Here is a 20046-nt window from a genome sequence, read left to right as displayed (position 1 = left end):
AAAAAAAAAGTGAAGTTTGGACCAGCCCAAAGTTGAAAATAATAATAATGTTATGATGATGAGATATCATTATTTCTCCCCCAATTTTTGGCCTGATCAGGGCTTACGTACACTGGCACTTCATATATGTAACTTATCAGTGTCATGATGTTATTAATAATCATAATTATTAAAAAAAGCAACTAACTTTTACCAGATTCTTTTTTTTTTTTTTTTTTTTGAGACAGAGTGTCACCATGACGCCCTCAGTAGAGTGCTCTGGTGTTATAGCTTACGGCAACCTCTAAATCTTGGGCTTACGCAATTCTCTTGCCTCAGCCTCCCAAGTAGCTGGTACTACAGGTGCCTGCCACAATGCCTGGCTATTTTTTCTGTTGCAGTTGTCATTGTTGTTTAGCTGGCCTGGGCTGGGTTTGAACCCGCCAGACTCGGTGCATGTGGCTGGCACCGTAACCACTGTGCTACGGGTGCTGAGCCAACTTTTACCAGATGCTTATTTGCAGACACTGTGCTAAACACTTTAATATCCATTATTTCATTTAGTTATCTCAAGAACCCTATAGTAATGACATGATCATTACTATTTTAAAGTGAGGGAAACAGAGGCTGAGAGGTGGAATAACTAGGCTGAGGTCCACTGAGGCAGAGCGGGGAGGTCAACAGCTTGGGCCCTGGGCTCAGGCAGACCATGGATTTATCCTAAGAATACTGTCCCCTCTGTATCTTGTGCCTGCCTGGGACAGAGAAGCCAGGCCTGTGAATGCTTATATTATAATGAGAGAATGATGATCCAGGTGGTGCTAAAGGGCAGAGGCTCTAGAGACAGACTGCCTGAGTCTAAATCTCTCTAGCTTTGCTTGTCAGTTGGGTGACCTTGGGCAGGTACCTCAGTTTCTTCATTTGTGCAATGGGGATAACAGTTGTGCCTCACTCAATGGCAGCTGTGAGGATTAAGTCATGAATCCACGTGAAGGGCCTGGAAGGGTGCTGTCACTGTGTTGGTGGTCGTTATTATCAGCCTCTGCACATTTTTCCAGGTCCGCACTTGGCTGTACAGGGGCTCTATGGGCCAGTACAGTGAAACTGGCATATAATGACTATCCAATAAATATTCACTGGGTGAAGGAATGGAATTTACCAGATGGCCTGGAGGTCTTCTATAATAATTAATCCTCCCTTAAAAGGATCTTCCCCACAACTTCCGCTGGAGAATGACCCGCAAGTGGGGAGTCTGCCTGTCATCCACATTGGCCAATGTGCCTTCCCTGGTTCTGCTTGGCAGTAAGGTTGTAGTCCTGGTGGACCCTAGTGCCTGTTGGAGGCACAGGCTTCTTAAGACGCAGATGATGGCGGATTCCAGCTCTCTCCAGCCTGGGAGGTGCGGGTGGTATGGAAACCATTGTTCTCTGAATGGGGGGCTATTCTGTGCGGGTGTGTGAGCTGTGGGCCTGGAGCCCTTCCCCCCCGCCTCATGGGAGGGTCTCGGAGAGCTGGGCCAGCCAGCGCAGGAGGCTGCAGAGCCTGTCAAGGTTAACAGATAGTCCTCGGCTCTCCCCTAGGAAGTAATTCAACTTCTCCCCTGACTTAGGCCACATTGTTTCAAAGCATGTGGTATAAACTACTGACCACTGGGGAATTGCTTGAATTAACAAACTCATTTTTCCCGAGACCTGAGGTTGAACTTGACTGAGGAGTTCAGGGCTCTTTTGCAGAAATCCAATAGATCAGGAGAACTCATGTTACACCATGTTTTCAACCTTGATCAAATGCACATTTTGCATGGTGGGGCCTTCTCCACGCCTGCACTTTTCCAGCTGCACTGGATTGCTTGGAACTGTGGCAAACCAGGGCAGTAACTGGCCCTGGAGCCTGGGCTTTGGGAGAACTGGCCTCCTGCCTGGGTAGGAAGGAGTTTCAGAATGGCTTCTCCCTTCGCCTCTCTCCTTTTCCCCCTGTTTTGCCTCCCCCATACCCACCTTCTGAGTGGGACTCAGAGTTCAGATAAAGAAAGAAGGGGGTTGAAGGTTTAGCTTGAACTACCCAAGTTCTGGGCAGAGTCACAGTACCCCCTCCCTCACCCCTCCTGGTTGCCTCACCTGTGCCTGTGAAGCTTCTGAGCCTGCCTTCCCTCCCCATGGACCTCCGTAGAGCCAAAGGAGTAATAGGGAGACCATCCTTCTCTCGCCTCCAGCCCCACCTGCATAGCCCACAGCCAGGCCTAAGCCAACAGTGGCACTCAGTGGAGGTCTGGAGATAGCTCCACACCTTAGAGGGTTCAGGCCTGTCTCTGGCTGTCCAGGAACTCCCCAGGGATGAGGGCTCTACCTGTGACATAGGTAGAGCAGGGCAGGGGGTGTCTGGGGCATGGGAAGATGGGACTCAGAGCCTGGATAAAGAAGATAGGCTTCCTGGGGATGGCTGGGTGGCATTTGGAGGCCCACGAGAGAACATGTTGTGTCAGGTTGATGTGGACTTTCCAGAAAACAACATGGTTCCCTATACCCTGTCCTCTGCCATCTGTACACTGGAGATTCTGTTTTTGTGAGGCAGGCATATTTGGCCCAGACTAGTGGTTCCTAATCCTGGTGTAGCATCTCAAGCACCTGGGAGCTCTGTAAAACCATATGTGCACAGCCCCACACCAATCATGCGCCCCTGGCTGGGTCTAGACATCACAGTTAGCGGCTCCCCAGAGGATTAGGGGCAGGGGCAGGCTCCAGAGAGCCCTCCCTGTTGGATGGATTGTCTCTCCTTGGCCTGTCTGTGCGTCTGCAGAGGATCCTTGGGGTTCAAAGACCCCAAGCAATGGGGAGCCATTGGACAGACCCTCCCTGGCTTTCACCTGTGGCCTGGGAAATCTCCCAGCTGAGTTAGGTTGGCAAGTTCTGGATCCCCATGGCTCTAGACCCCAGGGGTGGGAGGTGGGGTTCAGCTATTCCCTATGACGGCCTCTCTCCGTCCAGCGGTGAGGAGGGCTCATGCTGTGTCCTCTACACAGCTTCCTTTGTCCCTGGCTTCTTCAACCTAGGTAGAGTAAGAGGCAGCATCGTGGTTTTGGGGCTTCATCTGTTGCTGCACTGCAGTTCTCTTGGAATTTGCTCACTCAGAGTTCTAGGACAAAGGAATCTGATTAGCCCAACTTAAAGGTCAGTGACAGTTCACAGATTGTTGCTGCTGGGACAGGTGGGAGAGAAAACATACAAAACAAGACCGTCAGTGGGCCAGGGGTGGGGCGGGCATGTGATGGCCATGACTAGTATCGTGAGTCTCTGTGTGGAGGCTGACCCTTCAGAGAAACTAGGGGCTGGCAGCGGTGTCTCCCTGAGCGAGACCTGGGTGAGTAGTAGTGGTCTCCATGTGTAGGCAGGACAATGAAGGCAGAAAAGTTGGACATTCATCTTCATTTCAGATGTGAAGAGGTAAGAGACTGTAGGTAGGCACAGAGGGAGCTCTTGAACCTTCTCGTGGCCATAGGCCTGGTTCCTTCTTTGTCCCAGAGGTCAGTGTGCTGGAGAGTAATGGCTGGGTTGGGGATTACCTGGCTGCATTTACCTTCTTCTGTTGAGAAGTTTTCAACATAGGATTTTTTTTTTTAAATTTCCAGTTAATATAAGGATACATACAATTAGGTCACACTGCCTGCATTTGTAATGCAAAGTCTAAGCTTTGCAGGAAATGTGTCATACACCCTCACATTGTCCCCCCTGGTTAGGAACCCACCAATCTCCCTTCCTCCTCCCACCTTCTTGGATTCAGTTGAGTTTTTCTCTCATGTGAAGACGTTGTTAATCTACAAGTTTCAAATTAGTATTGAGCATAGGAGACACCTGTCATTCCATTCTTGTGATACTCAGGAGAGTGTTCTTCCAAATCATCCAAGTTGTAGCAAAGGATACAAAATCTCTGTCTTTCTGTGGCTGAATAGTATTCCATGGTATACATATGCCATAGTTTATTAATCTATTCGTGTGTTGAAGGGCATTTGGGTTGTTTCCACATCTTTGCAATTGTAAACTGGGCTGCTATAAACATTCAACTATATGCATCCTTATGGTAAAATGACATTTTTTTTCTTTCAGGTAGATACCTAGTAAGGGGATTGCAGGATTAAATGGAAAGTCCACTTATGGTTCTTTGAGAACTTTCCATAATGATAGAAATTTTTAATCTAAACTCCCCTGTGAAGCTCTGGGGGCTTATGTATCTTTCAATATTGCATGAAGAATGTTGTGATGTGTGAGCTTTTGTGGGGAGAGGGATCGAAACCTCCATTAGAGTCCCTTAGGGGACCCTGACCTCAGCCAAAATTTCCAGGAAATTTTTAGTTAAGCCGGTTTCTTATGTCCTTAACTGTGTAAGGTCTGTGGAATCAGAGGTGTCTTCAGAGTCTTTGTCCTTCCAGGATCCTTTCCTCGTGGCTGCTCCTGCCCTGGGCACACTCTGGGGGAGGCTGTCACCCAGAAATGGGTATGCAGGATGAGCGCACAGGGGCTGTATTTTATGCATGTGCCAAGAAAGAGCCACTGTGTTCTTATCTCTTGGTGTTGGCACCTGGCTTGGGAGGGCAATGAACTTGTGCCTTCTTTCCCCTGTTCTTCCACAAGAGTCTCCCTGGGGTTGGGGGAGCCACGTGGGCCTCCTGGAGTGTGTGCCTGCATGAGTAAAGACTCTCCTTTAGTTTTGTGGCTCGTGAGGGGGTGGGGGGAGCATGGCTCAAACTGGCATAGACCCATGTCTAGAATATCCCCTTGTGGCTTCCTGCCTAGGTCAAGGCCAAGCTTCCTGGGCTTTAAGGAGCTTTCTTAAGAGATCAGAGGGGGAATGCTTGCTTCACCCTCCTAAGCAGCTGTCATACGAGTTATTAGTCATGTGCCAAAAAGGTTCTGACGGAGAGATGCCAGTGGCCCTGATTGGAATGCCGGAAAACATTCATCCTGGTGGCGGCTCTGGTGCTGACAGTGGGTACCTGTCACCCTTCTGCAGTCTGCACTTCACGTGGACATGTGTGCACTATTTATGTGGCTAATAGGTTTTCTTACTGAAGGCAACGTTTACATGCCATAAAAAGTCCATTAACTGAATTTAAGCTTCTCCAGAGATCGTGAGGTCTAATCTGTACCTGGCATTTAACATGGAGGGAATTGAAAATCCCACGAACCCTTTCTGCTGGGCCTTTTCTGGGACTGGAGAGATGAGCTTTGCCGAAGGAGTGAGCAGATGAATGAATGCATTAGGCAAGTGAATGAGGGAATGACATCATTGACCCCAACACTCATAAGGCTCATGAACAAAAGGGAGGCTACCGGGTCGCAAGCGAGCAGGAGGGTGCCAGACTGCAGGAGCAGAGCACCGCCTGAATCAGAGGAACTTGTTTCTTCAAGCTCTTCTGGCAGTGATATAGACAGTCAAGTTGACAAAAAGCTTAGAGAACAAAGCAAGTTGCTCTAGAAAAACCTGTGAAGAAGCACAAGACTGATGAAACTTCAAGAGCTCTGTCATCTTCCAAACAGAGCGGCAGTGGCAGCAGAGATTATAACACGTGTCAGATTGGGAAAGTAAGGTACATTAGGGTTCAGGGTTTTAAAGGGAAAGTTCCAATTGATATTAGAGAAGACCAGATAGATCCAGAAGGTGAAATGAAACCCGGAAAGAAAGGTATTTCTTTAAATCCAGAGCAGCGGAGCCAGCTGAAGGAACAGATTTCTGACACCGAAGGTGCAGTTAGAAAACTGTAAAATCCGAGCCATCCAAAACCTGTTCGGTTCTAGTTGTTTTAATCTGTCTTTTGACATTGGCTTTGTTTTCCAAATGTGCTCCAAGCTATTGTATATTTAGATGGCAGAACAATTTGTAAGGTGAATGTTTTTTTAACATTCATTATTAAAAATGTTCTGAGTGAAGCTAACTGGCTAATTGTCAACTATATTAAGAAGGATTTCTTTGTGCCCACAACCCATGTAAAATAATAAAATGAAAACTACAATCTCAACTGTTATGGTCTTTATTTTTGAAACAGAGTTTCATTATGTCACCCTCAGTAGAGTGCTGCAGCGTCAGCTCACAGCAACCTCCAACTCTTGGGCTTAAGCCATTCTCTTGCCTCAGCCTCCTGAGTAGCTGGGACTACAGGCGCCCGCCACAATGCCCAGCTATTTTTTTGTTGCAGTTGTCATTGTTATTCAGCTGGCCTGGGCTGGGTTCAAACCCTCCATCCTTGGTGCATGTGCCCGGCGCCATAACCACTATGCTACTAGCTGGAGCTTGTTATAGTCTTTTTTTGTTCAGAATAGTTGGTAATGTTTAAGTCTCAAAGTAACAATTTTATAGACCTTTTAGTTTCACTTCATCCTTTACAATAAGAAGGATTTGTATTGCATTGAGTTTATCAACTTTTGGTTTGTGAAATCCATACTTTATCTGTTCTTTTCCAACCAAATGTTTACAGAATTGTTTGACTTTTCCATTCCAAGGATATTTCACTCTTTTTTCTTCTTTCCTTTGTTTTCTTTAACTTTTTATGTTCAGCTTTCATTTTACTCTTTGCTGTTTTCCTTGAATATATTCTAATTTGCAAAGTTAGTGAGACTGTCAAAATGTTATGTCAATAAGGTACTTACATGAGAACTATAATCACTAAACTTACTGTATTAAAATATTAGCAGATATAGGTTGAGAAGCTTGTATGAAAACTCTGAGCAAGTGCATGTCATTACCCATAGTGTTCTGTGTGGTTCTCTTATTGCTTAGTCTGCAGAAAATAATGACTTAGGTGAGATGTTTGATTTTCTTTTACTTATTAAATATGTTCACCATGGTATGATGTCTATAATATCAGATACTGTTAAATTAGACTAGGATCTAATAAGAATTGTGAAAGTTTAAGCAAAAGGGAGGCTGTTTTTGAATAAGCATTCAATAAATAGCTTTTTATTTTTAATGCCAAGTGGCACTCTCAGAATTCACTATGGTAGCAGGACAGCTTTGTTGTTTTTGAAGATCAAAGTGTTCTAAAGTACTAGTGTTTTTAAATCAATTGTTTGGAAAAGTTTTGTGATTTTGTTTTTTAGCTAAAGACTTCACTAGGTTGAGAGGCAATACAGGTTTCCCTTTGCCAGGTGTGCATTCTAAGCCCGATTGTCTGCACTAGGGCAGGGACAATTTTGCTGGCTGCTTCTCCTGGCCTGTGAGGGTCACCCGTATCCCTAAGCCAAGGTGGGCACAAGGATTGTTTGAAATGTCCTCTGCTGTGTGCCTGGGCCTGTGGCACTTGCATTGGGTCGAGGTCGGGCTTGGTTCCTGGACTGGAACTCTGGGTCCAGAAGACTTCTCTGTTTACCCACTCTCCCTGACCTCCTGGCAATCCTCCACCTCATGCCTCTTGGCACAAACTATAAGCTCCTGGGGCCAAGTATAGACCCCTTTTTTTCTGGAGCCTTTTTCTAATACTTTGCTGAACATATAGAAAATATTCATTGATTGAGAACCTGCTGACACTGTCTCAAAGAGTGTGATGGGAGATGGTGGGAAGGCATAAAATGGTGCCCCAGATTACAGGAGACAGAGAAAAAACAAAAGCTTCAAAACTGGAGGATCCTGAACTTGAATCTTGCCTTTGCCACTAGCTAACTATAAAAGCCAAGTGATCTGACTCTGCCAAACCTCAGTTTGCTCATCTGTGAAATGGGGATGATACCCATGTGCCACAGGTTGTTTTAAGTGCTTTGTGAAGGTAATAAGCAAAAGTGACACACGTAGCATAGATGCATGAGAACAAGATCCCACCAGCCTGGAGTTGTATCCTGCACTAAGTGACCCTGAAGCTTGGAGAACTCAAGTGACCATCACCTCCCTCCTAGTTACATCCTTCGTTGTAGGCACTGGGATGAGCCTGTCAGTGGTGATGGCTGTGTGACCAGTCCTCTGGAAGCAGGGCCAACCAGCAAAGGGTACACTAGCCTGTGGGCTGTGGACACTGACCAGCTCCTAGCTACACGGTGAGGCTCCAGTGATTTTTAAGACCATCCCTTCTGGCCAGGTGTGGTGGCTCACACCTGTAATCTAAAGCCTTGGAGGCTGAGGCAGGTGGATTGCTTGAGCTCAGGAGTTTGAGACCAGCCTGAGCAAGATCTGTCTCTGCTAAAAATAGAAAAACATCCAGGCATCATGGCAAGTGCCCATAGTGCCAGTTACTTGAGAGGCTGAGGCAAGAGAATCACTTAAGCCTAAGAGTTTGAGATTGCTATGAGCGCTGACACCATGGCACTGTACCCAGGGTGAGATTCTGTCTCAAAAAGAAAACAAAGACCATTCTCCCACCCCAGGTAGGGGGAATTTGACGCAGAGGGCTGGCAATTGCAGAAGTCTGCCCGGTGTGATAGCTCACAGGCTGCTGAGCTCAGCCTGGCTCTGACCTTGGGCCCCGGACTCTGCTGCTGCCCTGCTTGTCAGACAGCCCCATCAGGACCAGCTCCTGGGGCTGAGGGGCTGCCCTCTGTTCCTCTGAGTCCCTGGCCAAGCGCGTGGAGTTATGTAATGCTGCTGAGCCAACATTTACAAGTCGCAGCCAATTTGCCGGCCTGGAGTTATACTGCGCAGATGCTCGGCCTCACGGTTCACTTTTGTCTCGGAGGCCGTAAGCAGATAGCATAACCCCGCTTACCATTAGACATTTCGCAAATCATCTGGGCCTGAGCGTGCCGCAGCCAGACAGTTCATTTATGCCGTGAATGGAATGATTTGTAAAGCAATAAATTTCCCATCTTTCTGCCAACAATAAAGTACAGCAAGCAGGCGAGGCCAAAGCCCTCTGAAAACATACCGGCTCCCAACGAGACCTGGAAGAGAGCTCGGGCAGGGTCTGCTGCTCTGTGTTCCTGAGCTTGCTGAATTCTGGGAAATCAGGTTTGGGCCATAAATCCCCTCTACCATCTGGTGACCCTGGGCCCCAGCATGGACTTGTTACTAGCAGGGGTAATTGGCCCCTACCACAACACAGTTGTCACTCCCTAGGCCCCTCTTGGTTCTGGCATTAGAGGCAGGCCTTGCCAGATGTCCCTCTGATGGGAATGATGGGACATTGTTGACCACCCCTCCTGTTGTGGTGGCTGCATGTCTGTGCTTGGGCTGAGGCAGGGTTGCTTCTGGGAAGTCAGGGACAGAGCATGGGTTGTGTGCTGGCAGGAGCTCCCTGTCTCTCACAGGCAAGGGCAAGTGCTTGTTCCCCTGTACAGTGTCCTCTGTTGCAAAGGTGGCTGTTCCGAGTAGGCCAAGCACAGGCTTGGAATGAGCCTCAGGAAGTCTGAGCCCCAGTTTTCTTCTTGGAAGAGGATCAGTGGGTGGTGGATGAGCAGACACTTCCTCAGAAGCAGGAGTTGTCAACGAGACCCCAGAGCCTGAAACACTGGCTGTGGTCTGGGACCCTGAAGGGGAAGCACATGGCTTGCAGTGCCCATTTCCAGCCAGTCCCTGGCTGCTGGCCCTGTGTAGTGGCTTCTATGTAGAGGAGCCTGGCCCTGTCTCTGACCCTGGCCTAGATGGTGGTAAGGCAAACCCAGCTCCAACATTCTGCTGGTCAGTGACGACATTGTTCCTCTGTGGGACAGGAGGCTTGGAAATAGCAACCAGGAAGCAAGCACCCCGACTTTGAGCTCCGAAGGTTTCCTCTAATCCTTCACCTTCTCAGCCTTTGGATTTTGTTTTTTCCCTCCTCTTCCCCTCCTTTTCTATACCCACCTCTACTTCTTTTTCTTTTTTTTCCACTAAGGCTTTAATGGTAGACAGAAGGGAATTTGCTGCTTACATATACATTTTTACCTTTTATTAAGTCACGTACACATATATCATGAATATATTTATGCACCTCTACTTCTTTCACTGTTGATACTTGCTATGTTGTTCCATTTAAAAATTATATGACATTTAGGAACTATGTAGAAGTACAAAAAAGAAATGATTTACAGTGAAATGGCCCAAACACAATCACTGTATGTTGTATTTCCTATAGGTTGTGGCTTTCTGAATGGGTGCTGGGGCCCTTAGACAGGTACACCCCCCTTCAGTTAGGGCAGCTGTGCCATCACCTGTGGACGTAGCAGGCTGTTATGAATTCTTTGTCTGAAGAGGGGGTTGGTAGATAAGGTCACACCTCCCAGTTCCCAGCATCAAAGGCCAGCTTGAGCGGGTGCTGGTAGGAGCTTAAAAAGGAGGGAAGGCTGAGCCCGGGGAGGTTCCTGACTTGCGTTGACCTCCAGGGCTTCTCTGGTTCTGCTGTCTAATCTCAGCGCCTTCACCCAGTGGATTCCCCTTTCCTGTCTCTCCAGGCCTCAACTTTAGTCCCTCACTCACCTGCAGTGCTCAATGCACATTGACCTCAGTTTGCTAAAGGGGATCAGAGAATGGTTAACAATTCCTGCTTGAGATGTTGGCTCACATGTGGAGAGAGGGGAGCACTTTTATACTGATGGTGGGACTGCAAACTAATACAGACTCTTGGGAGAGAAGTATGGAGAATTCTCAAAGAACTCAAAATAGACCTTCCATCTGATCCCACAATCTCATTACTAGGCATCTACTTAGAAGAAAAAAAATCATTTTATCATAAGGACATTTGCACTAGGTTGTTTATCACAGCTCAATTTATAATCCCTAAGATGTGGAAACAATCCAAATGTCCATCAGTTCAGGAACGGATTAATAAACTGTGGTATACATAAACTTGGGATACTATTCAGCCATAAAAAGATGGAGACTTTACATCTTTTGTACTAACCCAGATGGAGTTGAAACACTTTCTTCTTAGCAGAGTAACACAAGAACAGAAAAGCAAGTATCCAATATACTCAGTACTAATATGAAGCCAGTAGACAATCTAATACCTGCTCACATAAGAGAAAAATTCAAATCAATTCAAGTTGGGGGGAGGGGAAAGAGAGGTGGGAGAGAGGAGAAGGGAGGAGGATTGGGGTGCTCCCACCAAATGGGCACAATGTAAGGGCATATGGCACACCTCTGGGGGTGGGACACAACTACAACAGGGACTCTACCTAACAAATGTGAACATCGGAACCTAATGGTTTTTACCCTCACATTAATCTGAAATTAAAAAAAATAGTTCCTGCTTGATAGGATTGTGGTGAGGATTAACAGAGACGATCTGGCACTCACAGGCTTTCAGCAAACATTGGCCAACAATGAAGGTTTGATGCGTGTGCAGGGTGCAGGCCACCTTGTAGGACAGTCTGAGGAGGGTGCCTGCGTGTTCTAGTGCATGTGTCCTGCCCCTGTCCCTACGGTGCAGCTCAGCCTTTGCCCAGAACTTGGCAGCCCTGAAGTTGATGTTTCCAGGCCCAGGACCAGAAGATGAGGGTCCAGGAGAGAAGTTTCTTGGGGAAGCAGGAGAGTCCAGCATGAGCCTTGAAGGGAAAGACTTGAATCTTTGGCCTTGTTCTTTGGCACAGTGAGCAGCAGGGGTGGTTGGAGTGACCCAAGGGGAGGAAGCTGGTCATTAAAATATTTCTACTCTTGGCTCAGCACCTGTAGCTTAAGTGGCTTAAGTGCCAGCCACATACACCAGACCTGGCAGGTTCGAATCCAGCCTGGGCCTGCCAAATAATGATGGCTGCAACCCTCCCCCCACCAAAAAAAAGCCAGGCATTGTGGCGATTGCCTGTAGTCTCAGCTACTTGGGAGGCTGAGGTAAGAGAATCGCTTAAACCCAGGAGTTGGAGGTTGCTGTGAGCTGTGATGCCATAGCACTCTACTCAGGGTGACAGCTTGAGCCTCTATCTCAAAAAAAAAATTTCCACTCTTGGGAAAGAGATGAGGGCTGGAGGCTAAAAAGTGTGGTCAGGACCTGCTGGCCTAAAAACCAGAGGAAAAAGTCCACAGAGAAAGAAATGCTGCCTTGGGTTGCTAGGAAGATGACCTGAAACTGGGGCTGAGGCTTCAGGCTGCCAGAGTCTTAGGAAGGAGACCCAGGAATGAGCTGCCCTCTCCTGCCAGAGCTGCAAGGGCGCCAGATTTTGGGCTGTCTGGGTGCAAATGGGAGGTTTGGTGGGGACTGGCGGAGGGCTCCCTGGGCTCAGTAGGACAGCTCGGACCATTCTCCTCTCTCTGCTGAATGGCCAATGATTGCTAAGCAGGTACAGTGTGCTAGACACTGTGTGGGGGACTTTATGCAAACCAGCTCTTTTATTTAATCCTCACAATAGCCCTGTGTGTAGGCATTCAAATGGGGTCACTGAGCTTAGACATAGCATGGGACTTGTCCAAATTCTCCCAGCTAGGAAAGAAATAGCAACAGGGTTCTGATCAGTTCAAAATCTTCTGCTAGACTGTAAGTACCATAAGGGTGTAGACCAGCCAGGTCAGCTCTCTGCTGACTCCCTGGGGTATATCAGAGCACTGAGTGGGTGACAGAGGGGACAGGTCAGGTCTGCACGTTTGAACCCACATCTGAGTCTTTGGTGCCCCCTCACACTGTCTCTGCCCCTGGTAGCCCAGACTTTGCCTGGAAAGTACTGCTTATTGGTGAGGGGAGGCCTTGGGTAGACAACACCCTGCCCCCAGCTCTCTAGCCCCTTCAGATCCCAAAGAAACTATTGAGTCATGCCTTTTGCCTGGGTTTTGGTGATTTGTGATTCATGCTTGTGAGGAAGGCAAGAGAGTGACTCATGCTGATTTAATAAGCTTACGAATATTCTTGAGAAGTAGCTGATAAATTGCCGGCTGGCAGCCCACTCCCCCATGGCTGCCAGCACCAAGTGCTCAGAAGTCACCAAGTTAAACAAATCTGCAGAAAATTCAATCTCCCGGCATGATTTTCTTTATTGGAACTAATAGCATGAGGCGCCTTTCTCCTGGCACTCCTAGGTACACCAGGAGCTCTGCGGTCTTGCCGGGGTGGCGGGGGAGGACAGCAAATGCTTTACACTCAGCCAGTTGATAAGAGCTGCTAGGACCTCACAGATATACCTTGTGCTCTTGGAACCAGGGCTGAGCCCCAGAGGAAGCCAGCCCCACAATGCGGTACTGGCCCTTCTCCGCAGGGTACTGAGAACAAGGCCAGACAGTAGCTGTCCTGGCTTCTCTGCCATGTCAAGACTAACACGCCTTGATCGGGCTTGCTAAACTCAGATTACTCAAAGTAAACAAGGGCAGGTGAAGTGTGGGGGCCCAGAGGGGCAGGCCAAGGTGGCAGGGATGGGTCATTTCAGACCGTGCAGGCAGCCCCAGGATCTCTGACATCCAGCAGGTATTGACATTGAGGTTAATCCTGTTGCTTTATGGTTCCATGCTGTTTTACTATCTGCCTCTGCTCCAGAGTGCTCAGGCAAGAGGGCTGGGAAAAAACAAGCAGGGATGCCCTTGACGGCCTCAGCATCTGTGCAGGGATCTTATTGTGGTTGGCGGGCCCTTGTTTTGGAGCTCCAGTTCCTTTCAGGAACTCCTCTAGTTCAGAGGAGGCACAGGGGTGGCCCTATTTAAATGTGAGAAACTTCCTAAGTCTTGGTCTCCTTCCTGTAAGTTCTTTGTTGTCCCCTTTCCATATTTACTGAGGCCCTCATGGTACAGTTAGTCAGGGCACTGGCTTCTGCCTTCATGAGTACTTCCCTCTGCCCTCCTCCTATTCATCCATCCATCCAACAAATACTGAATGTGACGATGTAACGCATGTAAAGCATTTAGCATGATGATGGGCTCAATAACTGTTCATTTCCATTTTCATTATTATAATATCATTGCTAGTGTTTAGCATCTGTTGTATGCTAGGCAAAAAACAAAAACAAAAACAAAAAGGCAAATGATGGTGCAAATTGGTTACCGTGTTCCAAGAGCTGGAAATCATAGAAACGCCACAGATGGGGATAGTGAAGTTCAGAGAGATGGAGAGACCACTGAGAATCTCATAGTGAGGGTGTGCTAGGCCAAGCCTAGAACCAGGGCTCCTTCTGCTACGACATGCAGCTGCCCTGCTGGGATGGGTGGTCTGAGGAGGATTCCTGGAAGAGATGGGTGGTTTTTCTTTTTCAAGACAGGATCTTGCTCTGTCACCCAGGCCAGAGTGCAGTGGCATCACCATAGCTCACAGCAACTTCAAACTTCTAGGCACAAGTGATCCTCCTGCCTCAGCCTCCAAAGTAGCTGGGACAACAGGCACCCACCACAACGCCTTTCTTTTTTTCTTTTTTGTAGAGATGGGCCTCATTCTTGTTCAGCTTGTCTCCAACCCCTGGCCTCAAGCAATCCTCTTACCTCTGTCTCCCAAAGTGCTAGGATTATAGGTATGAGTGTCTGAGCCTGGCCAAGGAGTGGGTTTGGAGATGAGCCTTGGCATGAGAATAGGAATGAGAGCAGCAGGAGAAGAGAGATGAGACAGGGCAGGGCACAGCCTGACCTTTGGTGGTTTAGGGGAGAGAGCCTCAGGAGAGAAGGGCCAGCTCCATAGCATAATTTGAGGGGTCCTGAGAAGGCCTCTTCACCCCACAGCCTTCAGTCTATCACTACCAGCAGTTGCTTCCTTCTGTGAATACAGATCGGAGACGGTGGTCCTGGGGTTTACAGTGCAGGCGGCTTATCTGCCTCTGTGCTCACACCCAGCAGGAACCCACGGAAGTCACAGGCCAGGCAAACATGCTGAATGCATCTCTCCTGGGAGAGGAAGCCCATTCAGTCATAATTTGCTATTAACCCCTTATATTAGTTTCCTAGTCCTACCGTAACAAATTGCCACAAACCAGGTGGCTTAAAACAACAGAAATTTGTTCTCTTACAGCTCTGGAGGCCAGAAGTTCAAAATCCAGGTGTGGGCAGGGTTAGTTCCTTCTGGAGGAGCTGAGGGAGGATCTGTTCTTTTTCTCTCTTGTACCTTCTGATGGCTGTTGGCTGGCCTTGGTGTTCCTTGGAGTGTAGCTATGTAACTCCAGGTTCTGACTCTGTCTTCTGGTGACCTCTTCCTGTCTGTGATTACTCTTCTTATAAAGGCACTTGTCATTGGATTGAGGGGTAACCTAGGTAAGTCAGCATGTTCCCTTCTCAAGATCTATAACTTAATTACATTTACAAAGACCCTTTTTCCAAGAAAGTTCACATCAGCAGGTTGTGGGTAGATGTATTTTTTTGGTGGTGGCAATGGTAGGGTACCATTACACTCACATTCTTGAAACAGTGTGACAATATGGCCTTGAGAGATGGGTCACAAGGTGACATTTGTTGGGATGAGAGGATAATTCCAGTGAGACATTGCACTGGAGTTAATAGGAAAATTCTCAGAGGGTTTGGGTCTTGGCTGTAGGGTTTGGGTCTTGGCTGTAGGGTTTTTCCTGAGACTAAAAACTCAGGGTCCACATTAGATGTGATGCCAGGGACACATGAGAATCTCAGGGGGCCTTTGACAGACTCTACCACATTGGGGATGGACCTCTATGACTGTGGTCCGCTTGTATGATGGTCTAGAGCAGTGCTACCCAACAGAACTTTCTAGGGTGATGAAAATATTCTTTAAATCTGAGCAGCTACCACAGCGGCCGTGAGCCATAGATGTCTGTTGAGCTTCATGGCTCATGTAATTGCAGGGCTAGTTTTTGCTTCCATTTAGCTGTAATTAACTAAATTTTCACTTCAATTGGCCTATATGACCAGTAGCTAAGGCATTGGGCAGCACAGCTTCCAAGTGTCTTGATTTTACCCCTTCTCTGGGTCTGTTTTTCATTTCATTATCATAAACAATTTTGTCATAAAGAGCTAAAATTTCTCTTTTGTTTTTAATGCATGCAATGCTTAAAGTTTTAACGTTTGGCTTAGAGACACAGGTTGGATGAAATTGACTGGTTTCTGACCAGCCCCAGGAAGCATGGCCTCTTTAAGTCCAGTGGGAATGAGAATGTCTTCCCGAGGACACTCTGCAGCTGACCGTTGCCGTAGCTAAGTAGGAGAAGCAGCTGGAAAGACCATGGTGGAATCTGTAGTCATTGGCAATGAGGAGGTTTCCTGACATGGTTTCTTACACCCTAAAGGAAAGGATGAGAGCTGGTGTCTGCACCCCTGGGCTGTGTTTGGAAGTCTGTGAGTTTGGGGTTCTTTGATCTTTTTCCTGGCTTCTAAAAAGCCACAGGTGAAATTGGGGTCTCATATAGCACTTCCTCCTATCGTACTCCTTATATTCTTGCTCTCCCAGATGGATATGATATGCTTTCTTGCTTTAGAGGGAGGATATTTATTTTTGTACGTTGTTTAGACATGATCTTAAGCAACACTTCATTTATTTACACATTTGTGTATTTTTGACCCTTCTGGATATAAAACAAAATGTCTGCCTGAGAGTAGACAATCTCCAAGGAGGCAGCTCCTTGGGTGATGGGATCTCCATCGATGCATATGTTGGCCTTAAGTCAAGCTCCCCTCTTTCTCCTTGTTTCCTCCTAGCCTGGACAAACCAGACATGGTGGCACCAAGGCTCAAAGCTTAGTTTGCTTGCCTGCCTCTCTCTCTGCTCGTGCCCCATGGGAACCCACAGGTCCAGGCTATAAGTCATAGGTCAGGAAGAGGAGAAGGTTCTGGGCCTCAGACCCTGCTAATGCAGGCAGATCAGGCCTGTTTGAGATGGGGATTTGTGGAGGAGGCTACCGCTCAGGGTCACACTAACATGGCACTGTGTACATGTAAGACACAAATTAGGGATTTAGAGGTGAGGAGGCTGGTGAGTGTTGCTAAGCAACCTTTCAGCAGAGCCTGGAGGTAACACAATCTCTGGGAACAGCCCAGTGGGAAGGCCTCCTAAGGACAAACCTGAACTTTAGAAACAGTGCCTTCTGTAACTGCACCTGCCCGGCCTACCTCTACTAGGGACAGGGAAGGTCAGCGGAGCCCTGCTGTTACGTAAGCTGCTGGGGGTGAGGGGAGGATGCACGTGTGGCCACTGGTTCTTTATTTGTTGCATCTTCTTTTTCTTACATATTTATTTTTACTCCATCTTATACACAAGAGGATCTGTAGTGGTACTACACCAGGATAAACATTAAATAAGAAACTGGGGCAAAGGGAAAAGTGGAAAGAAAATAAGAGTATGGCTGGTCATTTGGCAAGTATCTCGAGTATTTACCATAGAGCAATGAACAAAAAACCAACCATGGTTTCTGCCCTCCAAGAGTTACAGTCTGACAGGAGAGGTGGGGTGTGGGGGAAGCTACCCCACTAGGACTAGGCTGCAGATTCGACTCTGAGTCTCTTGATAGCCAAAGCATGAGGGGAACATGATTATGAGAGGCTGGGTGTGTTGTCAGTGCTGTATTGGTAACAATACTGCAACAGTAGTTTCATCTCTCTGTCCTGTCCCTGCGGACAATGGCACAGGGTCCCCCTGTCCCTGGGCAGACACACCTTCTCTCACTTCATTGCCAGCCTCCTTGTAGGTGCCAGCTTCCTGGGTGGGCTTGTGGGGTCAGCCCAGATATGCTATAAAGGGCTTGGGCCCCCTTGGGCCTGCTAGCCCCAGAGCCCCAGCCTTGCCCTTCCCCTTAGCATGCCTATTATTTCCATCATTGTCTCTGGATTCTCCCCTTGCCTATCTGGGGTCCTTCCTGATTTTCAGTCTGTCCCTTACTGATACCATCTTATTTGATTCTTTCAGCGACGCACTCAAGCTAGCTGTGACTTTAGCCAATAAGGAAGCGGAGGCACAGAAGGGCTTCAGTTTGCCTGAGGTTCTGCAGCTCCCTGACCCCACTTGACTCACGTCTTTGGCTTCCCTGTATTTAGCATTCCTGGTAATGCTTCTGTAGAGGGAGGCCAGCTTGCTTATAGACAACTCTGGAAGAGCCTAATCCTTTGCCTCCTGGCATCTCCCTGGGAGGCAGGCTGGAACCTCTCTACCCGCTTTCTTGATCAGGACAGGGTCGTCCTGCAGCCCATGGAAGTGTGGAGTAGGCAGGTACCTGTATCTGGGGACCCAACCTCCCAAGGCCCTTTAGTGTTTATTTGTTCATTGATTCATTTGTTTGTAGAACAAATATGTCTTGATGTGCCAGGCTCTGTGTGTTAACCACCCACCATCCTCGTTTGGTTGAGGGAAAGGGATCCGAACACACGAGATTAGAGTGCAGAGTGAAGAAAGTGTGAGTGTACGTTAGAATGTGTATTAAGTGTTAATGAACAGCAGCAGACATAAACACACATGCTAAATTTGTTCACATTCTACACTATGTCCTGGTCCCAGATCTCTCTGCATCCTGCATATCCACCAAAGGACTCACTGTAATTGGGTAAAGTCCACGTGAAAGTGCAAGGGACCTGAATGCCATAAACCCTTGTGCATGTCACACACAGAGAAGCAGGGATGGTCTCACCTCCCTTGCTCTTGGAAGCATACTTCTGTTAGTGCAACCTTAATTTATAGCAGCCTCGTGGAAGAGACAGGATAGGTAAGCCTGCAGTGTCAGCCTCTCCCAGAAGAGGAACCTCGCTCAGTGTGTGGAGCTCTGAGGCTTACTTTTCCCTGAGGAATGCTGAGGGAATCTTTCTTAAGAACATGAGGGCAAACGCCTTCTGCATTTCCCATTAATGAATGCCGCCTGCTCTCAGGTTACACAGCAGTGCTCTTGGATGGATTTCAATGTTTTGATCCCTCTTTAAAGAAAGCAACCGCAGCTATCCCAATTATGAATTCTAAAATACTCTCGTGTAGCCACTGGAGTGGGAGCTGATCGGGCCATGGTGTTATCATTCCACACATCTTCCAGAGATAGAGACCCGCATAAGTAAAACCATATTTCTGTTTTCCAGGATCCAAGGTACCAATCCCGGGGACGATCAGCCACACTCAGAAAGCAGCACGTGGGGAACATTCTCAGACTTGGTAAGTAGCTGGCCTGCTGATAGAGCAGCTTAAGATGCTTTTGATCTGTTCTCCCCTAATGGCAATGTCTCTCGTTTTTAAAATGACTCAGGGAAGTCTTCCTTTGAACAGTCAAGATACTGCTTCAAGAAGAGCCATCCCTATTATAGGCAGTGTGTCTGGGAATTTATGCAGTTGAACTTTAAATGTAGTTAGATGAATTTTCCCTTTGCCCTTAAAGTCGTGGGTTGTCCTCTTGACAGTTAGCTGGCGATGCATATGCCCTGGGCTCACTGCTCCCCTCTGAGATCAGGCTGCATATAGAGGTCCCCAGCCCCTCAGAGCTTCCTTTGGATGATCAGATCTCTCTGCCTGAGGAGTCATCTGCGTCTTCCTCCTGCTTGAGGACATAGCTTTGCTGCCATATTCTGGGACCTCTATCCAATCTGGTAATGTTGAGTGGGTGGCCTGGGGTGGGGGGGGGATGTCCTCCTGAAGGCAGCAGAGTGATATAAAGGCATTCTGGTGAGATTAAGACTGGGAGCAGGGGTGGTGCCTGTGAGTAGGGTGCTGGCCTCTTATACCAAGGTGACAAGTTCAAACCTGGCTCTGGCCACACTGCAACAATAAAAAAATAGCAGGGCGTTGTGTTGAGCACCTATAGTCCCAGCTACTTGGGAGGCTAAGGCAAGAGAATCACCTAAGCTGATGCCACAGCACTCTACTGAAGGTGACAAAGTGACACTCGGTCTCTAAAAAAAAAGAAAGAAAGAAAAGACTGGGAGCAGCAATTCCTTGTGGAAGGTTGTGGGGGGAAAAGTGTGTGTATTGCTCTGGCCCTGGGCATATGGAGAGCTATGTAAATTAGTCAGGACTCAGAAATCAAATCACCAATGAAAGAAAATTTAATTAGGGCATTTAGCTGCTCTCTCAGTTTTTCATGATGTAGAGGTTAAAAGTGTGGACTCTGCTGGGGTTCAGGCTGGGTTTCTCTAGTTTTTAGCTACGTGGCCTTGGGCAAGTCGTTTAGTTTCTCTGAACTTCAATTTCTTCATCTGGAAAATGGTGTCTGGCTCGTTGAGTTGTAAGAAACAAAATAATGGATATGTAAAATATTATCTGCTCTACCTGCTATGTGCCCAACAAAGCTTAGTGAAAATTATTCTAATGTTATTCTAGTCCTTTACTGATTGTGCAAAAATTCCTCACCTTCTTTC

General features: G+C 47.6%; 1 pseudogene; it reads left to right on the top strand.

The window, feature by feature from the left end:
* Nucleotides 1-5283: 5283 nt before the first annotated feature.
* LOC100940661 lies at nucleotides 5284-5735 on the top strand (annotated as a pseudogene).
* The last annotated feature ends 14311 nt before the right edge of the window (nucleotides 5736-20046 follow it).

Source organism: Otolemur garnettii, unplaced genomic scaffold, assembly GCF_000181295.1.
Source record: "Otolemur garnettii isolate 467f Iridium unplaced genomic scaffold, OtoGar3 scaffold00003, whole genome shotgun sequence".
Classification (NCBI taxonomy): Eukaryota; Metazoa; Chordata; class Mammalia; order Primates; family Galagidae; genus Otolemur; species Otolemur garnettii.
The sequence above is the reverse complement of the archived record's forward strand: the minus strand, read 5'-3'. Positions and strand labels throughout refer to the sequence as shown.